Raw genomic sequence first — 21,344 nt, forward strand, 5'->3', positions numbered from 1 at the left:
AGTTGCAGAGCTGCTGGCATGGCTGATGTCGTTTTAAAGAAGCTTCCTAAGGACTTCCTTGCTTTTTTGCCTGGTGGAGGTAGATCGATGTCAGGATTCTCTCTGCTTGTGCTACTCCCAGATTCAGATGTATCCTTGACATACAGAGCAGAAATAATATTACAGGTAAATATTAAAAAGTCATAAAAAGAGTGTTTATCTTAAGAGATGACAGTTTCATCCAGTTTACATAAATTAACTCATCTTGTGGGAACTCAGTATCCATATCAGACATGACCCTGGCCTTAATGTTTGGAAGTTTATCCTCATCAGTGTAGCTGGTTTTGAATCTTGGATCCAAAAATGTTGCTATGTCCAGAAGCTCTTGGGTAGTTTCATCCTCATAATGTTTGTTGATGTAGTTAAGAATTTTTGATTTTATAGTCTTTGTCAGGTCAGTATCTTCATCCCTCACTGCAAGTATCTTGCTGTTCAACAGATGAAGAACTGGTTTAACGTAGGATACACTGATGTAGTTTTCACTGGAAAGGGCATCCGTGAACTCCTGAAGTGGACCCAGTGCCTTACTTACAGATTCTAGAACATCTGTGTCTTGCCATTGTGGTACTAGGTGTCTTGTTTTACGGTCAGCTGAAAGGACCTGAGACAATGCCTTCTGTTGCTCCAAAACCCTGTCTATCATTTGTTGCATTGAGCCCCATCTTGTCGGGCATGATGTTATGAGGGCATGTTGGGGAAGCTGAAGTTCTTCCTGGGCTTCGGCTAACATCATCTTTTTTTTCCAACTGTGGGAAAAATGTCCCACAATCTTTTTGCACAAGCCGTTGGCTCGGGAAATGCGAGGTTCATCCTTGATTGCATTTTCTAAAAAGAAATAATTGCAAAACATGATGAAAATGTGTAATATTGTAAGTATTGCATGCATTTAAATATAACTATTGGGTAATACTTTACAATAAGGTGCTATTTGTCAACAATTAGTTAAAGGTGCAATGTGTATTATTTCTGAGGATCTATTGACAGAAATGCAATATAAGATCCATAACTATGTTTTCAGTGGTGTATAAAGACCTTACTTAATGAACCGTTATGTTTTTATTACCTTAGAATGAGTCATTTATATCTACATAAGCGCGGGCACCCCCTTAAATGAAGGTCGACATATTGTGACGTCATGTTTCTACCGTGAGCCGACAGCGAACACACAGCGCTACAGAGTTTGCTATGTGGGGAGATATGTGCTGCTGGTTACGTCGGCCACCGTAGCTTCTCCTTAGATTTTGAGAAGGGAGGGATAGGCCGTAAGTGGCTTTCTGTTTGCAATTCGCAAATCTCACCACTAGATAGATGCCGCTAAAAATCACACACTGCACCTTTAACGCATTAGCTAAAATGAACTAACAATGAACAATACTAATACAACATTTATTAATGTTAATTCATGTTAATTTTAGGATTTACTAATACATTATTAAAATCAAACGTCGTCACTGTTAACATTAGTTAATGCACCATGAACTAACATGAATAACTAGTTTGATTTTGTATTTAATGTATTAGTATGCTACAATGAACATGAACTAACATTAATAAATGCTGTATTAGTTGTTACATACTATTGACACGAACTAACATTAACAATAATTAATAAATGCTGAAAAACTAAATTGTTCATTGTTAGCTAATGTATTTAATTACTACTGTTAACAAATATCACCTTATTGTAAAGTTTTCCCAACTATTGTCAAGTTAAAAATACTAAAGTACATAACATTATAATACATTTTTATATTAAACATCTTTGCACAATTTGTTTCTTAATAAAAAATATGCCCTACAAAGTAATATTCTTAATATGTAAAGTATAAATATATAATGTACAATAAACTCTAACTTACCAATTGCCAAATGTAGTCTGTGTCCGAAGCACTGCAATCGTGTCCAGTTGTTCAAAGTGACAGCCTTCACTATATTAGATCCATTGTCTGTGGTGATAGACACTTGTTGATTTCACAAAGTCCCCATGATGCTAAAGCTTCTTTTAAACCATGAGAGATATTTTCTCCAGTGTGATTTTCTGGAAAGTATGCTGTTTGCAAGCATCGACTTTTTATTTCATAGTTGTCATTGATATAATGGACCGTTAAACTCATATACGGCGCCATCGTTCTGCTGGACCACATATCTGTGGTCGTGGCGTAGAATTTCACCTTTTTAAGCTCGTATTCAACGCCCACCTTACATTTCTCATACATTTCGGGAATAGCAACCCGTGTGAAATGAGTGCGAGACGGCAGCTGGTATCTTTTGTCCAGTGTTTGATTTAGTCTTCGGAAGCCGTCTTTACTGACGATGTACGCAGGCACCATGTCTTTGCATATATGATTTGTGATTGCGTCTGTGATTTCTTTGTGCCGTTCTGATCCTTTCTCATAAGGCGTGACGCTTGCAAATGCTTGAACGATGGATACTTGTTCAGTTGGCTGGCTTTGAGGTGTGCTTTTGTCAGTTTCGCTGGACTTTGTCGACATGCATTGATCATAGAGCTTTTTATGGCGCTGTTTTAAGTGTTGAAACAGGTTTGTAGTATTGCCCCGTTTCGTCGCAATAATCGTTTCACAGGTCTTGCAAATTACCTTGCTCTGTGACACATCCTCTCTCCTGAATCCAAAATACTCCCAAACGATTGATGTTGAATTTCTCTTTGGCACCAAATCATTCTGACCCACATCCATATTTTACATTCTTTTCTCCCGCTCGCCTATTCTGCAACTTCTCCCGCTCAGCTCAGTCGTAATTTAAGCGGTGCGCTGAGTGGGCTTTGATTGGTTAACATCTTGCGCACAAGAATGTAAATATAAATTAATTAATAAAATCGCAGCCTTATGCGGTTTAGAAATCGCATGTGCTCAAATCGCGATTGTTTTGCGATTGCGATTAATTGCACAGCCCTAATAAATAATAGAAAATGTTCAATCTGGTTAATTGGAATACTAACATGAGGCCAAATCAATATTACTGGAAAAATTGTGAATGGGTGGGGGGTCAATTGCATTGACTTAGAGTTATATAATGCATTGCCTTATTAGAGTTAATTTATTGATCAATACATAGATGAAAGCCTGAATGGACAGCCAGACAGCTGTTGGAAATGTAGGATACTATCACTTAAACACATCAAAGAATAATGCCACAATTCATTATAATGATACACATCCAATTTCTTTCTCAACAGATTGTTCACTTGAGACATATCAGACTCGCCAAGATATCATGTGTTTTCACATTATGTTGCATGTATTTGTCCGATAAAATGCAAGAAGCAGCAAAAGTGATCTCTCTTCGGGGCGTGTGAGTAGTCTGAGAGGCGATTCGGTTCTGTGTCACACAAAACAGCTCGCAAGCACTGATCGGGGCTTGCGTGTTGAAGGAGACACGGCTCGGCTCGGCTCTCTGTGTTACACAAAATAGCTTGTGACCACTGAAGTGAGTTGCTTTGCATGTTGTTGCTCTGGAATGGTCTAAAATCGCTTGAATGTTCAAACTGGCAAGCCTTAAAACACACAGACAAACCTTCTTGAAGACGCAAACTAAAGTGATCTCACTTCGAGGCACGTGCGTTGTCAGAGACACGACGTGGCTCAGTTCTGTGTCGCACAAAACAGAACTGAATTGAATGTGTGTTCAATTTGTGTGTTCTTGCGCTTAAATTATTTAAAATCGCTTGAATGTTGAAATTGGCAAGGTGTATTTGTTTGTTCAAGCATAAGAAGAGATGAAAGAGAATGCTATTCTGGGCTCGTGCGCTGTCTGTATGTGTGTGTGTGTGTGTGTGTTAACAATGTATCAGCGTCTGATGCTCCACCCTCTGGTGGACAGTATTACTATTGACAGTATTGGACGGTTTATGTTTTGTTTTTTTATCATCATTTATATAAAAACTGTAGAAAAGATACAGCAACAAACTTCAGAACAGTCCCAAGGTCTGTTGCAAGTTTGGTGCTTGTAGTATTAAAGAATACAATTTTAGTCACAGAAGAATAAGAATAAAATATAGCTGCGAGCAGCAATGGCGGGCCCAAGCCGGTGGCACCGCCACCCCCGTGCCTTTAGGGTTGCTGTGCACGATGGGCAATAACGTAACCTCGCTTTGACTGTCGAGAAGACATGTGCTGTAGAGCTCGCATCAGTGTGGGCTCTGCAAAAGTGCGCATCGAGGGCACATATCGACCACAAAGTATGCGTGAGCACCCTTCTGATACCTAAAATGAAAAATGAGACACCCTCCGGTCTCATGGAGTTAATGGACACATGAAATAAGTACACAAGACTGACAATTCATATGAAGTGTGCCATTTGGGACAGGGCCTATGACCGTGAACCACAATAGTCACATCTATGAGGTAATTCAAATGTAGAATAATTTTTAATGTCATAGGATGTCATAGGTCAATATCTTTTGCAACACTTAAATGTGTTAATCCAGAAGGCCAGTATTTATCTGGAGGTCTTTGTACAGGTTTATTAATGTAATTATAATTTACGCACTGCTGAAGTTTCATCGAGATCAGTTAATGTATGCAGAAGTTATAACACACTTCCTTGCTTTTATGCTCCCTTTATGTGCTTTTTGGAGCTTCAAAGTTCATTTGCAATGTGTTCCACTTTCAAACCAAAATATCTGACTTTCTGTTGGTCTGTTTGTTCACTTGAGACATAAGAGGGTGATTTCAAAGCATTTTGAAAGTGACACACTTCCTTCTGCCAGTTGGTGGCGCTATACCTTTGACTCACAATAGTCACATCCATGTGACACACTGCTGAAGTTTCATCGAGATCAGTTAATGTATGCAGAAGTTATAACACACTTCCTTGCTTTTATGCTCCCTTTATGTGCTTTTTGGAGCTTCAAAGTTCATTTGCAATGTGTTCCACATTCAAACCCAAATATCTGACTTTCTGTTGGTCTGTTTGTTCACTTGAGACATAAGAGGGTGATTTCAAAGCATTTTGAAAGTGACACACTTCCTACTGCCAGTTGGTGGCGCTATACCTTTGACTCACAAAAGTCACATCCATGTGACACACTGCTGAAGTTTCATCGAGAACAGTTAATGTATGCAGAAGTTATAACACACTTCCTTGCTTTTATGCTCCCTTTAGGTGCTTTTTGGAGCTTCAAAGTTCCAACAGAGAAATTAACTCCCCCTACCCTCCCCACACACACACATACACACAGAATTGGCAGGGGGCACTGTCGGTACACGATCCGTTCCACCTGCACGATCCGTTCTACGCATGCGCGTAATTACGTAGTAGAAAACGCACATGCGCAAATGATAATTCTGTTTTGCGACGTTGATTTTGATTTATAACACTGCACGATCTGTTCTACGCATGCGCATATTTGTACCGCGAGACTTTCATTCACTCACAGCGAAAGAAAATGGAGTTCAGCGGAAGAAATGAGAAGTTTGCCCTTTCGCTGCAGTTAGACAATATTTGGTTGACGGGTTGGTGGATGCGGCGTTGAAGAAGAAGGTCTCACGAATGGCTGCACATTTCGTTATAAGAGGTACGTGAGTGTGGGTATTTGAAATAATATTAGCATTGTTTTAGTTAACACGTGTGAACATGTCTGTAACGTTCCATCTAGTCAGACATAGTAACCGCCAACATTTTTCACCACAGGTGTTTGCATCCCTGAACATAGACACATGTGCACATAATGCACTGTATTGTAATACCAAACAAAGCAGCAAAATCATTACGTAACAAACATTGTTTGTCTATCACAGAAAGTAAATTATTCTACATTGGCCCCAGTGCACAATTCATGAGGCTGGTTGTGCTGTCTAATGAGCAGAGGCGGGCTGTCCTGGAGGAGTGCCACAACAACCCTGGCACAGGGAACCATGGGGGCGTGAGGGCGACCATGGAAAGGGTTGTTGTGGGGTACTACTGGGATAACATAAAGGCAGATGTAGCAGATTGGGTACTTTTTTGGAACTTTCATGGAATTTAACACTATGGCTTTAAGGCAATGAATTGATTTAGTGGCTTTGTTTGACTTCAGATAATTATTTGGTCTAAATAACAAATGTATCCATCAGGTCAAAAGCTGTCACAGATGCCAAAAGAACGACCCCATAAAGACTGTGTCTCCTGCCCTTCACCCTATTAAGGTAGAGCATACCTTGGTGTACCACTTGAAGCAACAAGTTAGGTGATGTGGTAATATTACATATCTCTACAGGTGAAAGAGCCGTGGGAGGTGGTCGGTATGGACCTCATTGGTCCACTGAAAAAAACCATGAAAGACCATCAATACGTCCTCACGGTGACAGACCTTTTCACCAAGTGGGTTATCGCTGAGCATTTGAAGTGTGGCTCCAGCACTGAGGTAGCTGAGGCACTTGTGTCAAAGCTCTACACGTTTGGTATGGTCCGGAAAATCATCACTGACAGGGGCTGTGCATTTGTTAATGAGGTATGTGTCCTTATTACCCTCTCCCTTCACACAGGACATATGACATCATCACAATTCACGCTGTTTTAAGCAGTCATTGGTCATTTCTGAGACCAATAAATATTGAAAATAACCATGTGTGTCTGAATTATGTACAGCTTAATGCACACATTTGCGGCGCTGAACATCAAGCATGCCATCACATGTGCATACCATCCACAGTCAAACGGCCAAGTAAGTGTGCCATCATGACATCCCGCAAAACAGTAAAGTCAACTTTAGCCAATGTATACTAAAGTGCATGTAGTAATTCCTTTCTATGTTGAAGGATGAGAGAACTAATCAAAATGTAAAGAGGACTCTCAGAAAATATGTTAATCAGCACCATGATGATTGGGACATCCACTTGCAGGCCATAGTTTATGGAATAAACACTGCAAAACAGATTATTATTCAAAATGACTAGATAATGTATATTGCATACATGTTTTAAGAGTTTTATTTTGTGATTTGATGCAAAACATTTTGTTTCAAATTAGAGATCCACCAAGTACAGCCCGTACTTTTTAATGTACAATAGGCACCCCCGTCTACCACAGGCATTAAATGTCTGTGAGACAGATGCTGCCTTTGAATTGGCGGACCCAGAGGAGGAGCTGGAGCTAAAACTAGCCGGAGTCAAGGCCCTCAATGAAATGGTTTGTTCAGAGTTGTGTGGATGGCATGTTCAATTTGAATAAGAATGTTCGCATAGTAATATATTCTTATCTTTAAGGTACGGAAAAACATTGAAAAGGCACAGGGGAAACAAAAAAAGGCTTTTGAGGTAAAGAAAAGGAAAGGGGTTCGCCAGTGCTCAGTTAAGGCAGGGGACGAGGTCCTAATTGGGGAGCCCAAAAAGAAGGTGAAGAAGGGAAATTGTTTGCAGGATCTCCACCAAGGGCCATTCACCCTCACATCCCTGACCGAGAAGGGTGTGGCAAGTGTGGCTATGTCAGGGAAAATACAGAAAGTTAATGTTGTGCAGCTAAGGCCCTACTTTCGGCCACAAGGTATTGTAATAATCCTACTTGGTGACATAGCAAATATAAACATGACACTTGACAATGATGATTAGTATTTACTTTCTTGTTGTGTAGATCATAGCCATGAATCTGAGGGCAGCCAAAACGATGCAGAAGACATTGGAATGGTGGACCACCAGTATGCCAATAAAGGTCCACTGTGGTCCAAGTGGTTGTGTCCTCAGCAAGAACAAGTGGTGAGTGCCAAACTAAACTGGATGTTCACATGCACAGCTTGTTAGTGTGCTTTAAATAATAAATGCATGATTGCTCATTCCTAACAGGGATATTTGTTTATTTCTAGCTGACCTATGTGCTGGACAGAACACGTCCAGCAAAAGAAATTGTTGTTCTGGATGGCCCAGTTTGTCTTCAAAGGGAGGACTTTTGGAGCCTGGGGCTAGATAAACAGGTGGAGAGCAATGTAAGTGGATATTGCTGTAAAGAGTTTGGATTAGGGCTGCACGATATTGGAAAAAAAATACATTGCGATATTTTTTTTTCCAACGATATACAGGTGAAACTCGAAAAATTAGAATATCGTGCAAAAGTTCATTAATTTCAGTAATTCAACTTAAATGGTGAAACTAATATATTATATAGACTCATTACAAGCAAAGTAAGATATTTCAAGCCTTTATTTTATATAATTTTGATGATTATGGCTTACAGCTTATGAAATCCCCAAATTCAGAATCTCAGAAAATTTGAATATTACATGAATCAATAAAAAAAAAGGATTTTAAATACAGAAATGTCGGCCCTCTGAAAAGTATAATCATGCATATGTACTCAGTACTTGGTTTGGTCCCCTTTTGCATTAATTACTGCCTCAATGCGGCGTGGCATGGATGCTATCAGCCTGTGGCACCGCTGAGGTGTTATGGAAGACCAAGATGCTTCAATAGCGGCCTTCAGCTCTTCTGCATTGTTTGGTCTCATGTCTCTCATCTTTCTCTTGGCAATGCCCCATAGATTCTCTATGGGGTTCAGGTCAGGTGAGTTTGCTGGCCAATCAAGCACAGTAATACCATGGTCATTGAACCAGGTTTTGGTACTTTTGGCAGTGTGGGCAGGTGCCAAGTCCTGCTGGAAAAAGAAGTCAGCATCTCCATAAAGCTTGTCTGCTGAAGGAAGCATGAAGTGCTCTAAAATGTCCCGGTAGACGGCTGCGTTGACTTTGGACTTAATAAAGCACAGTGGACCAACACCAGCCGATGACATGGCTCCCCAAACCAACACAGACTGTGGAAACTTCACACTGGACTTCAAGCATCTTGGATTGTGTGCCTCTCCATTCTTCCTCCAGACTCTGGGACCTTGGTTTCCAAATGAGATGCAAAATTTGCTCTCATCAGAAAAGAGGACTTTGGACCACTGAGCAACAGACCAGTTCTTTTTTTTCTTTAGCCCAGGTAAGACGTTTGACATTTGAAGCCCATGTCCAGGACCCGTCTGTGTGTGGTGGCTCTTGATGCAGTAACTCCAGCCTCAGTCCACTCCTTGTGAAGCTCCCCACACATTTGAATGGCCTTTTCCTGACAATCCTCTCCAGGCTACGGTCATCCCTGCTGCTTGTGCACCTTTTTCTTCCACACTTTTCCCTTCCACTTAACTTTCTATTAATGTGCTTTGATACAGCACTTTGAGAACATCCAACTTCTTTTGCAATTACATTTTGAGGCTTTCCCTCCTTGTGGAGGGTGTCAATGATGGTTTTCTGCACAACTGTCAGGTCAGCAGTCTTCCCCATGATTGTGTATTCAACTGAACCAGACTGAGAGACCATTTAAAGGCTCAGGAACCCTTTGCAGGTGTTTAGCTGATTAGAGTGTGACACTTTGAGCCTACAATACTGAACCTTTTCACAATATTCTAATTTTCTGAGATTCTGAATTTGGGGTTTTCATAAGCTGTAAGCCATAATCATCTAAATTATATCAAATAAAGGCTTGAAATATCTTACTTTGCTTGTAATGAGTCTATATAATATATTAGTTTCACCTTTTAAGTTGAATTACTGAAATTAATGAACTTTTGCAAGATATTCAAATTTTTTGAGTTTCACCTGTATATTGCGATATTGTGAGCCATCAATCCAGGCTAAAGTCAATAATTCACCATGTTCGCTGCATTATCTGTTGTTATACAGACTTGACGTGTCTCATCTAAGCCCCACGCCGTCACCGCTTCTCTCAGGGCCTCTGCGATATTCTCGGCTGTATGACTCTCCGGGAAAAATGCCGTCTGCAAACTGCGACTTTTTATCTCGAAGTCCTCTGTGAGGAAATGGACCATCAGACTTATGTAGGGCTCCGTTGTCCTGCTGGACCACAAGTCTGTTGTAGCTGCATAGTATTCCACGTGAGACAGCTCTGCTTCAATCTTAGATTTGCATTTTTCATACAGCTCTTTTATCGCAACTTGGGCGGGATGGTATAACATACCGCCTGTCAAGCATTCGGATCATTTTCTAAAATCCCTCTTTGGCGACGGTGTTTAATGGCAACATATCTTTAGCAATATGAAACGTTATTGCGTCTGTTATGTCTTTCTGTCGTTGAGAGCCTTTCTGGTAAGGTGTCATACTGGCAAAAGCGTCGCAAATAGTTTTTTGTTTTGGTTGACATCCAGATTTGACTTTGTATCCGTCGTAAAGCGCTTTGTGGTGCCGTTTTAAGTGATCAGACAAATTGGTGGTGTTTCCTTGTTTTGTGGCCACAACTTTATAACACTCCAAGCAAAGTACCTCTTTTTGGTCAACATCCTCCTTTTTGTAACCGAAATAGTCCCAAATAGCTGATTTTGACTTTCTTTTTGGTACGAAATCATCCTTTATTTGCGCGCAATCCTCTTCGTCGCTCATTTTTAGCTAGGATTGCCAGAGAATATTGGCTGTGTGTGAGCGCGGTGAGCAACTGCACAGCGAACCAATCACTGTGCTGGCACACGGAACGTGCATGCCACCACAGCAACAAGCCATACAACAAACTCGTGTTTACTGTGTGCTACCGTTCTCTTAATACATCAATGTGTGCTACCCTTCACATCTCATATTTCGGCGATGTGACTATGGCGCATGCACACATCATGATGTTGATGCTAAAACAGAATATCGTTCAGCCCTAGTTTGGATGGTTCTAATGCCTTTATTGTAATTATGCAAAACATTCTGTGCTTTCAGATTGGGAATGCGTGCTTCAGGCTGGTAGAGGCGGCAGCCAGGAGACATGTATGTATTTGTATTTACCTTGATGACTTACACATAAATTTGTGCAAAGGTGAGTACACCTCCGACATTTTTCCCAAATACTTTGTCTTTTCATGGGACAACACTATAGAAATGAAACTGTGAAGCATCTTAAGGTAGTTGCTGTACAGCTTGTATAACAGTATAGATGTTTTGTCTTCAAAAATAACTCTACATACAGTCATTAACGTCTAAACAGCTGGTAACAAAAGTGGAAGGTGGAGGAGAGCAAGGAGTGTAACATCCACCAGCTCTGATGCCATCATGAAGGATTGGGAGAGGATTCCTATAGAAACCTATGCAGCTCTGGTGAATTTCAAGTCTGTAGGGGTTAAGGCAGTGCATAATAATGGTACTCACACAAAATATTGACAGTTTTTGCACAATTAGGACATTCGCTGTGAGGTGTACTCACTTTTGTTGCCAGCTGTTTAGATGTTAATGTCTGTATGTAGAGTAATTTTCAGAGGACAATAAATCTATACTGCATAACAAACTGTACACTGACTACCTTAAGATACATCAAAGTTTCATTTCTATAGTGCTGTCCCATGAAAAGATATAACAGAATATTTGCTAAAATGTGAGGGGGGGGGTACTCACTTTTGTGAGATATATGTATATGAAATGCAGACATACAATTTTATTCAGGGAATGGATATCCACATTGCTGACCTATTTGAAGTCCCTAAATGGAAACTAAGGGAACCTAGTTTGCCGGTAAGTTGCATAATGTGTTGACAAGTCCAGCAGATACACCTCTTTAAGTGAAGATATGTTCAAGGAGATCTGAACATAGTTTTTTTTTTCATAGGACAATGTGGAATCTAAAGATATCATCATTTTGCCAGCATGGTCTAGGGGGTCACAAACAGTAAGCCACTACATGCTTTGTGCATAAGCAGAGGACATTAGCAAGGTTTGACCTGTGACCGATTAAGGCTAACACAGAGAACAGAAAGTGCATGTAGTTACATGCTACTATGGGAATTAAAGTTAATACATAATAGGGGGCTTTTTCTACGTTTTTTTTTTTTTTTTTCATCCAGTTAAGCCTGAACAACACTCTGAAAATCTTCAATCTGATGACACTGTGTAACAGCCTTAACAAATACAGATCAAACTGAGTGAAATGGACTGATATCCTGTTCAGGCAAAGCCTTGTTCTCTGGCTTTAGGATTGAGTAAAAGCCTTGTTCTCTGGCTTTAGGATTGAGTAAAAGCCTTGTTCTCTAGCTTTAGGATTGAGTAAAAGCCTTGTTCTCTGGCTTCAGGATTGAGTAAAAGCCTCGTTCTCTGGCTTCAGGATTGAGTAAAAGCCTCGTTCTCTGGCTTCAGGATTGAGTAAAAGCTTTGTTCTCTGGCGTTAGGATTGAGGAAAAAACCTTGTTCTATGGATTCAGTTTTGCATAATTTTTTTCCAGACAACTTGCAGGAGCAGTGGCTAATGGACCGTGGGTGGAGAAGACGGGCAAAGATTTTGATGTAACTTTGCTTAATATGTAATTTTGCCATTTCATTTTGCTCAGCGGACACTATATATGGTTGTCAACATCACATCTGAGTAACTATATATTACTTTTCAGCCATTTCCAGTTCAGTCAGATGGACGGAGCTGTGGGATATTCATGCTTATGGTAAACATATACAATTTCTACAAAATTTTTCCTGTTTGTCCTAAATCTCCATAATCATTATTTTTCTCTTTAACAGTATGCCCTCTGCATCTGTACTGGTGCCATGTTTCACTTTTTGGATGTAAGTTGTAATTCATGGAATGTATATGTATCAAAGAATGTTAAAAAACAAACAATGCAAGACTCCAATATTACATGTGTATTACAGACTGACATACCATCTATTCGGAAGTGGTGGTGTCTCCAGATGCTGGAGAAATTGGCGATTGCAAGGTAGGACACATTGCAAGCAGTAAAACATTGGTCTGCTTTACAATTATGCTACATTAAAAGTACCATACTTTTGAACAGGCATGGGCAGAACTTCGGGCAGCGCTTTGCCTTCTGGACAGAGGAGGCAGAACAGCTGATGGCAGGCACCCTACCACCTATTTATAGGATTTCTCGACCCCAAATAGTCAAGGTATGGCCAAACTAAACAGACAACCATTTTCACGTATGCATTCTATACAGGTAGGTCTCAAAAAATTTGAATATTGTGGAAAAGTGTGTGAATTACTGAATTAAATGTAGAACTTGAAACTGATACATTATATAGATTTATACAACATGTTGCGTCACGTGATGTATTCAAAAATAGAAGATCGTAACAAACAGTTCAAGTCAACTGGATTTGTCATTTCAACCATATACAGTACACTGTGTATAGTGAGACAAAACAGCATTTCACCATGGGTCAAGTGGGGTTACATTTTAAGGTATATAAGAAAACATTTGGGACAGGATCCATTTAGTGCACACAGGCTAAAAAAATTGTGCACATACATTACAGTGCATCCGGAAAGTATTCACAGCCAGTACATTGTGCACATACATTCACATGTACACCAATATTGCGATTATTTCCAATGATCAGAGTTAATTGCAGTAAGATGTTTACATGACTGGAGCAAACCTCTTCACTCCTACATGCAGTTTTTATTTTCTGATTATTCACACATAGCCCAATGCAAAGCACAAATGATGAACTCATATAGCCTACTGTCCACTGTTTTAATTTACGTATGTTAAATAACAAACGGGTTCTTATGGACGTATTTTGTTATTCTGTGCCGTGATGAAGACAGAAATATTATGTCGGGGCCTGTAACAGTGTTATACACTGCTGTCACGTTATTTGAGCTGTTTCTGGATGAAGGCAGACTGCTGACAGTGAGTCGTGTTGACAGAGTTCAGGGAAAACTTCCTAATGTCAAGTTTAAAATGAATACGCCCTTAAGGTGCATGACAAAAACACACGCGCACTTCAGTTAGTGTGATTAAAGTGTTTACATGGCCGATTACTGCGATTTAAAAATGGCGTACGCCACCTGTTTTAATACGATTATAGTTGATTCGATTATGAGCTTAATCACATTATTAAGTATTGTGTTTACACGAGGTAAAGTATAATCGCAATATTGCTAAAATCCCATTATTTAAGAGGGTGCATGTAAACGTGGTCAATGTTTCACCCTTTGTTACATTGCAGCCATCTCCTAGAGACATTTGTTAATTTTTTTCTTCTTAATCTACACTCGTTACCCCATAGTGACAGAAAAATACAGAATTGTAGAAGTTTTTGCAAATTAATAAAAAATAAACTGAAATATCCAGAATTTCAGAAATTGGAACTTGCCCACACTGCCAAAAGTACCAATACCTGGTTTAATGACCAAGGAGTCACTGTGCTTGATTGCCCTGCAAACTCGTCTGACCTGAACCCCAAAGGGAATCTATGTGGCATTGCCAACAGGAAGATCGGAGGTACGAGATACAACAATGCAGGTGAGCTGAAAGCTGCTTTTAAATAAACCTAGGCGTCCATAACTCCTCAGCAGTGCCACATGTGGATTGCCTTCATGCCTCGTCACACTGATGCAGTATTTCAAGCAAATGGAGGCCCAACCAAATATTTAGTGCATATACGTGTACATATTTTTCAGGAGACTGACATTTCTGTATTAAAAATTCTTGTTTTTTTATTGGTTGTTTGTGATATTCTAATGTTGTGAGATACTGAATTTTGGGTTTTCTTTAGATATATGCCATAGTAATCAAAATTAACGCGTAATAGAAATATTTCGCATAGTGTCTAATGAATCTATATAATGTATGAGTTTTACATTTGAATTTTTGAAATTGACAAACTTCCACAATATTCTAATTTTGTGAGACCTACCTGTATTTACTTTGTGCATGTTATGATTTATGAGTTAGCAGATGCTTGAGTTTTACATTTGAATTTTTGAAATTGACAAACTTCCACAATATTCTAATTTTGTGAGACCTACCTGTATTTACTTTGTGCATGTTATGATTTATGAGTTAGCAGATGCTTGAGTTTTACATTTGAATTTTTGAAATTGACAAACTTCCACAATATTCGAATTTTGTGAGACCTACCTGTATTTACTTTGTGCATGTTATGATTTATGAGTTAGCAGATGCTTTTGTCCAAAATGGCTTACAAATAAAAACAATACAAAAGGTTCGCAATTAATAGCTTAATGAAAATACAATAATATACAAACCATAACTCATAACTATTTAATTTATGCTGAAAATATGTCTTTAGGCCCCTTTTGAAAGACCCAAAACATCTTATGTTGTAGTGTAGTCTTAATTTATGGTATTTTACTTTATCATAGGACGAACTGGTAGAAGTGGAGGAGCTGCCCCTCACATTGATACATATGTACCAGGCAGAATACATTGTGAGGAACAGTCTTGGGCTTTTCACTGGCCAGGTGCAAGAACCATCATACATGTTGATGGATCATGATGACCAAATGAATGCGTGGAGGGTGCTGAAGGAGTCAATGGAGTGCTATGCCATGGAGCCTTTCACTTTCGTTTTTGAAAACATCCAGGACATGGAAACTTTCATGATTATTTGTAAAGACACCCTCAACCTGAGAGTAAATGCTGGAGTTGGGGTGCACAGTCACCCATATACATTTTGTTAGTGTGAGTGTATCTGGGTGACTGTGCACCCCACACTCTGCGTGTGTTTGTGTGTGCGTGTGTGAGAGATAATTTTTTACTCTTAAATAAAGTTATTCAAAGTGTACTTCACTACTGTTCACCGCTGTTCTCATGTCACTTCTGTGTGTACACATGCTTCTTTCAAGTCATTTCCATTGTCAGTTTGAAATACTCTATAATGTTTCCCCAGACTTGTTTGTAGTTCTTTCTTCATGTAAGTGCAGATAGTCTAGGCAGAAATGCATATTATGTTCCTTATAGTCTTCTGTAAACAACATTGAAGGGATTATTTTCATCATTTAGATTATATAGATATTAGCCTATATAGACCCATACTAATACAAGATTACTGAACTTAAAAGTTAACTAATACTAGCAGCTTTTAATTATAAAAAACTACACAAACCGTCTTTGACAATACTACTGACCTCAGACCAAAACACGGTAAGTTAAGCCTAATACCATACAGCAATGAATAGCAAAGGAGAGTATGGAGGAAACTGATCATGTATGTTCATGTAACAACTCACAACTCCTTTATTATTTTGGATTGGCAACCACGTAAACACATCGTAATGCATAGCGTAAGCTACATTTAAAAGCATCAAAATAGAAACTCTGTGAAATGTTAAACACAACACAACTAACGTTACACGAATATGCCGCAATGTTGTGCCGCCTGGCCGTCAAGTGTTTCATCGCATGCGTGGTACCGATAGTGTAGAAAAACAGTGACGTTTAAACCGTGACGTTTTCTACTACGTAATTACGCGCATGCGTAGAACGGATCGTGCAGGTGGAACGGATCGTGTACCGACAGGCACTCTGTCAGAGAGAGAGAAAAAACACAGAATGGGAGAGGGCACTCTGTCTGTCAGAGAGAGAAAAATTCCAAGAAATCCACATTCAAACCACAATATCTGACTTTCTGTTGGTCGGAGCTAATGACTGAAAATTAGAAAGTTGTTCGGCTCGACGAGAGCAATATACATGCCGAGTTTTGTAACTGTAGATAGAACTAACTAAGTTATAACACACTTTATGTGTCCTTTTTTAGTCCTAAATCAATTTCCTCGCCATGGCCAAACCGTTCCAGATATCAAAAATCCGTCCGGAATGTAGCATCCTCAATGTCTTGACTTCATGCTGACCGAGTTTGGTGGCGATTGGATTCATTCTCTAGGAGGAATATATATAATTCCAGAGCATGTGTTTCCAAACAACCCATAATAGCCGACTTCCTGTTGGGCTGGCGTAAAACTTAGAGCACGAAAGTTGTTCGGCCCGATGAGATCTACAAGTGTACAGAGTTTCATATTATTACATGCAAGCATGTTTGATATAGGGACAAGTGTTAGAATCCCAATCCAGGGGGTGCTGTCGAGCCCCCCTGCCACGCCCGGGTACCATCTTCGGCCCAACCCTGATGGCAGCGGGTTCTGACCCGTGTGCAAAGTTTCAAGAGTTTTCGAGCACGTTAAGGGCCCCAAAACCTTGAAAAACTAAAATAAAAGCATTCTCCAATTCAGCATTCAGGGAGAGAAAATTCTCCAAAACATCCACATTCAAACCAAAATATCTGACTTTCTGTTGGTCTGAGCTAATAACTGTAAATTAGAAAGTTGTCCGGCTCGATGAGAACAATATAATTACTGAGTTTTGTGACTGTGGGTCAAAGTGTAAAGCAACCCCCCCACTTTTGTCAAAAGGTGGCGCTACTGAGCCCCTGTACCACACCCGTTTCTGAAACTTTGCACATGTCCACTGGCTAATAAATGTGATGTGTCTGTCAAGTTTCATGCAATTTCAAGTATGCTAAGAGTCTCAAAAGCATCAAAAAAGAATATTCAAGTTTGAAGCGTTGCCGCGGCAACAGTGTCGAAGATATCAATAATCCTTTCACATGTCTACATCTGCCGTGTGTTTACATTATACACCTAAAGTTTTAAGTTAATCAGGTAAAAATAAGAGGGTGATTTCAAAGCATTTTGAAACTGACACACTTCCTTCTGCCAGTTGGTGGCGCTATAACTTCGACTCACAATAGTCACATCCATGCGATCGGCCTGTTACAGCGAACCCACTCCTGAAGTTTCATCGAGATCAATTAATGTATGCAGAAGTTATAACACACTTCCTGTTTCTCTTTTCGTGCCATCATTTCGTTTCCTCGCCATGGCCTAACCGTTCGAGATATCAAAAATCCGCTGACAATTTTTCATCCTCAATGTCTTGACTTCATGCTGACCGAGTTTCGTGGCGATTGGTGGAATTCTCTAGGAGGAGTATTTCACATTCCATTGCATGCGTTTTCGAAAAAACCCTAAATAGATGATTTCCAGTTGGCCTGAGGTAAAAAGTAAAAGTATGAAGGATATATGAAACGATGAGATCTATATGTGTACAGAGTTTCATATTATTACATGCAAGCGTGTTTGATTTATGGACCAAGATTTTGGACCCTGTTCCAGGGGGCGCTGTCGAGCCCCCCTGCCATGCCCGGGTACCAGCTTCAGCCCGGCCCTAATGGCCGCGGGTTCTGACCCGTGTGCAAAGTTTCAAGAGTTTGAGCACGTTAAGAGCCCCAAAAGTGCCCCAAAAGTCGTAAAAAAAAAATAATAATAATAAATATAGCTGCAAGCAGCGATGGCGGGCCCAAGCCGGTGGCACCGCCACCCCCATGCCTTTAGGGTCGCTGGTGGCACCGCCACCCCCGTGCCTTTAGGGTCGCTGTGCACGATGGGCAATAACATAAGCTCACTTTGACCGTCGAGAAGACGTGTGCTGTAGAGCTCGCATCAGCGCGGGCTCTGCAAAAGTGCACATAGAGGGCACATATCGACCACAAAGTATACGCGAGCACACTTCTGATACCTAAAATGAAAAATGAGACACCCTACGGTCTCATGGAGTTAATGGACACACGAAATAAGTACACAAGACTGAAAATTCATATGAAGTGTGCCATTTGGGACAGGGCCTATGACCGTGAACCACAATAGTCACATCTATGAGGTAATTCAAATGTAGAATAATTTTTAATGTCATAGGTCAATATCTTTTGCAGCACTTAAATGTGCTAATCCAGAAGGCCAGTATTTATCTGGAGGTCTTTGTACAGGTTTATTAATGTAATTATAACGTACTCTTATGTGTTCCTATGATATGCAATGGAAGTACATTTTTATGTTTAACATGGGTGTATTCACAATACATAGCATACGATATAATATCTTAAGATTATTTATCATTATGTTAAGTACATCACACAAATGTGACTGTATTCACCTGTAATGTCTCCAATAAGTACAGTATATTGGCCTGTATGGCCATGATATATTGCCTTAGCTAGACTTTAGCTAACCTATTACATTAGCTAGTAGCTCATGAGTCATGAATGTTAGCAAGACACAAGTTAACTATATTTGCTTTTGGCTAATTAGCTGTATAGTCGAGGCACTGTACACGACGCGGAGGGAGGTAGGGCGGGCATCGACAAAATCTCATCTACCGACCTGATGTTTTTATTTTTTATTTAATAAATATATTTGTTTGACAGGGAAGCTGTGCGCAAACAGGAATATATATATTAATTTATTTATAAAAAAATAAATAAAAAAAACACCCCAGAAAAAAGGGCATTTTCTCTCGAGGAAGAAAAAGGGCAGGTGCTCAAGCCCCCTTTGATGTCTGTGTGTGCACGTGCCTGAGGGTGAGTAAATGATGAGAGAAATATCTTTTTGGGGTAAACTCATTTTATTTGAAAGACTATCTAGGCACATAATAACACTGCATTGCTGTGACTGTTTATAACTATTTCAAAATGTACAAGCTCACACTTTTAAATGGTCAGCGCTTTGATTTTTAAATCATTAAAATAGCAACAGATCAGAGAAAAAAATGGAGATTGAGTGATTATTTTTACATTTTACATGCCATTCAATGCTCAGGGCGAAGGCTAAATTGTTACTGTCTCTTTAAGAGGCTTTTATCGCAGGGCCTGAATTTCGTTTTTTAAACTGGGGGGGAATTCCACCCTTACATGGGTCACATGGGGGGATCTAAAGATTATGGGGGGTAACTTTTGATGCATTGCTAATTTCATCATCTTCATTTATTAATATATACAGATTTGTATGCATGAATTGTGCATTTCCAGTTCTCAAAACGGTTAATAACAACAACAACAAAAAAACTTTATACAAAATACACCATGCTCTTCTTCAAATTGACATTAAGACCTCAGTTTAAACTAGGCCTAGGGCTATATGTTAATGTCGCTCTATTTCAGTGTCGTTCATGTGTTTCAGTTCAGTTCAATTCTTTGCTTTTTTTTTTAAACTTCATACAAAATACGCCATGCTCTCCTTCAAATTGATATTAAGAACTCAGTTTAAACTATATGTATTTCAGTTTCAATGTCAGTCACTTTTTTCCATTTCTTGTTACTTTTTTCATGGGACTTATTCTAAGTTTCTCATCTGTCTCCTCCTCTTCATCTCTTTCCATTTGATGATGGCTCTGTTGAAGTCAAACTGCTCAAGGGAAGGTCCAAGCTCTGAAATGATCATTAGATTTGTGAGACTCGTATTATTCAGTGAATTTCTGAATTTGGTTTTGATCCTGTTTTGTGTGCTGAATCCACGTTCACACGACACACTCGCGAACTGGTATGACCATGGCTGTCTGAATGAGTTTCTCCATTTCAGTGAAAACATGACTATGTTCACTTAACACAGTCTCTGCAAACTGCTGAAAGGACAATTCATTGTCTGTGGCCGTGTTTGTGCGCGTGGGAAATATGCTGCGCATAACACAAGAAAACAAGGAGAAACGCGCAGTCACATGCTCAAACAATCAACAACATCGCTCTAGATGTGTAAATACAAGTGGAAAGCGCGGCGCGGCGCTGTCTCCTTTCCACAAGCGCGTGCTCTCCCGTGGCGTCTGTCGTTGCTATGCAACCATGAACCGCGCTCTCCATGATGACAAGGAAGTATCAGCAAAAGATTAATTGATTTCTAGCCCTTGCTTTACTACTAGATATATTTATGGAGATGAATAATAAGGCGCCCTGTACAGCTATCATGATCAGCTGTTCGGCCGAGAATTCAATGTCGTTACGCTGTAAGCTGATCAGTTGGTTCGTTGCTGCCGCGCTCTATCACTCGCACACCATAAAAAGCAAAATGGTTTTTAATGTTTCAATTGCGTGATTAAAATGACATTATTTGGAAGCGGATAATTTCTTCACAAACAGCTCATTATGACTCAAAATGTTAGAATGCTGCACCTACACTCGACAGTGTGGATAAGATCAGCGCAACGCAGACCACTGCATTGACAGCGTGAAACACGATCTGTCTGTAACAGCCAGGGCTCAGCGGAAGAGAATGCCGGTCCAGCGCTGATTGAGGTATTAAATTCGAAAATAAAATTCAGTTTGACATCTTTTTTCTCGCATCTGTGAATTTATTTTTTAATCATTTGCTCTGAGATGAAGCAAATATATTTGTGCGGGAATTTCTCGCACTACAAAAGCTAACATTGCGGGAATGGCTTAAATTATGCGCAATCCCGGCACCGAAATTCAAGCCCTGTTTCCACTGACTCAACATATGACTCATATGATACATTTCATATGATAGCTTGTGTGGGGGAAAAGACCTACAGACCGAAATGGCACACGTTTAGGCAATGACAGATTCTTATGAGACAAAGCACCGGCACATCCACGTGGATTTTTTTGTCATTACAGCGAAAACAACATAAAATACGTCATTTTGGGGCATACAGATAAGTGTAAGACATCATTAGAGACTATAAAGGGTCTACTTTTATTTGTGCACAATAACAACAAAACCTTTTGTAAAATAAAGAAAATAAAAAGGGTGCTC

General features: G+C 39.8%; 1 protein-coding gene and 1 long non-coding RNA gene across 2 annotated transcripts in view; one reads left to right on the top strand and one right to left on the bottom strand.

The window, feature by feature from the left end:
- Nucleotides 1-21,344, bottom strand: part of ube2m (ubiquitin conjugating enzyme E2 M) — a 108,330-nt gene that overhangs the window by 55,021 nt on the left and 31,965 nt on the right. The window lies entirely within an intron of this gene.
- On the top strand, nucleotides 12,184-12,665 carry LOC127650273 (uncharacterized). Its single transcript, XR_007971421.1, has 4 exons — nucleotides 12,184-12,268; nucleotides 12,370-12,420; nucleotides 12,497-12,541; nucleotides 12,629-12,665. It is a non-coding gene; the product is annotated as an uncharacterized LOC127650273 (long non-coding RNA).

Source organism: Xyrauchen texanus, chromosome 10 (assembly GCF_025860055.1).
Source record: "Xyrauchen texanus isolate HMW12.3.18 chromosome 10, RBS_HiC_50CHRs, whole genome shotgun sequence".
NCBI classification, from domain to species: domain Eukaryota; kingdom Metazoa; phylum Chordata; class Actinopteri; order Cypriniformes; family Catostomidae; genus Xyrauchen; species Xyrauchen texanus.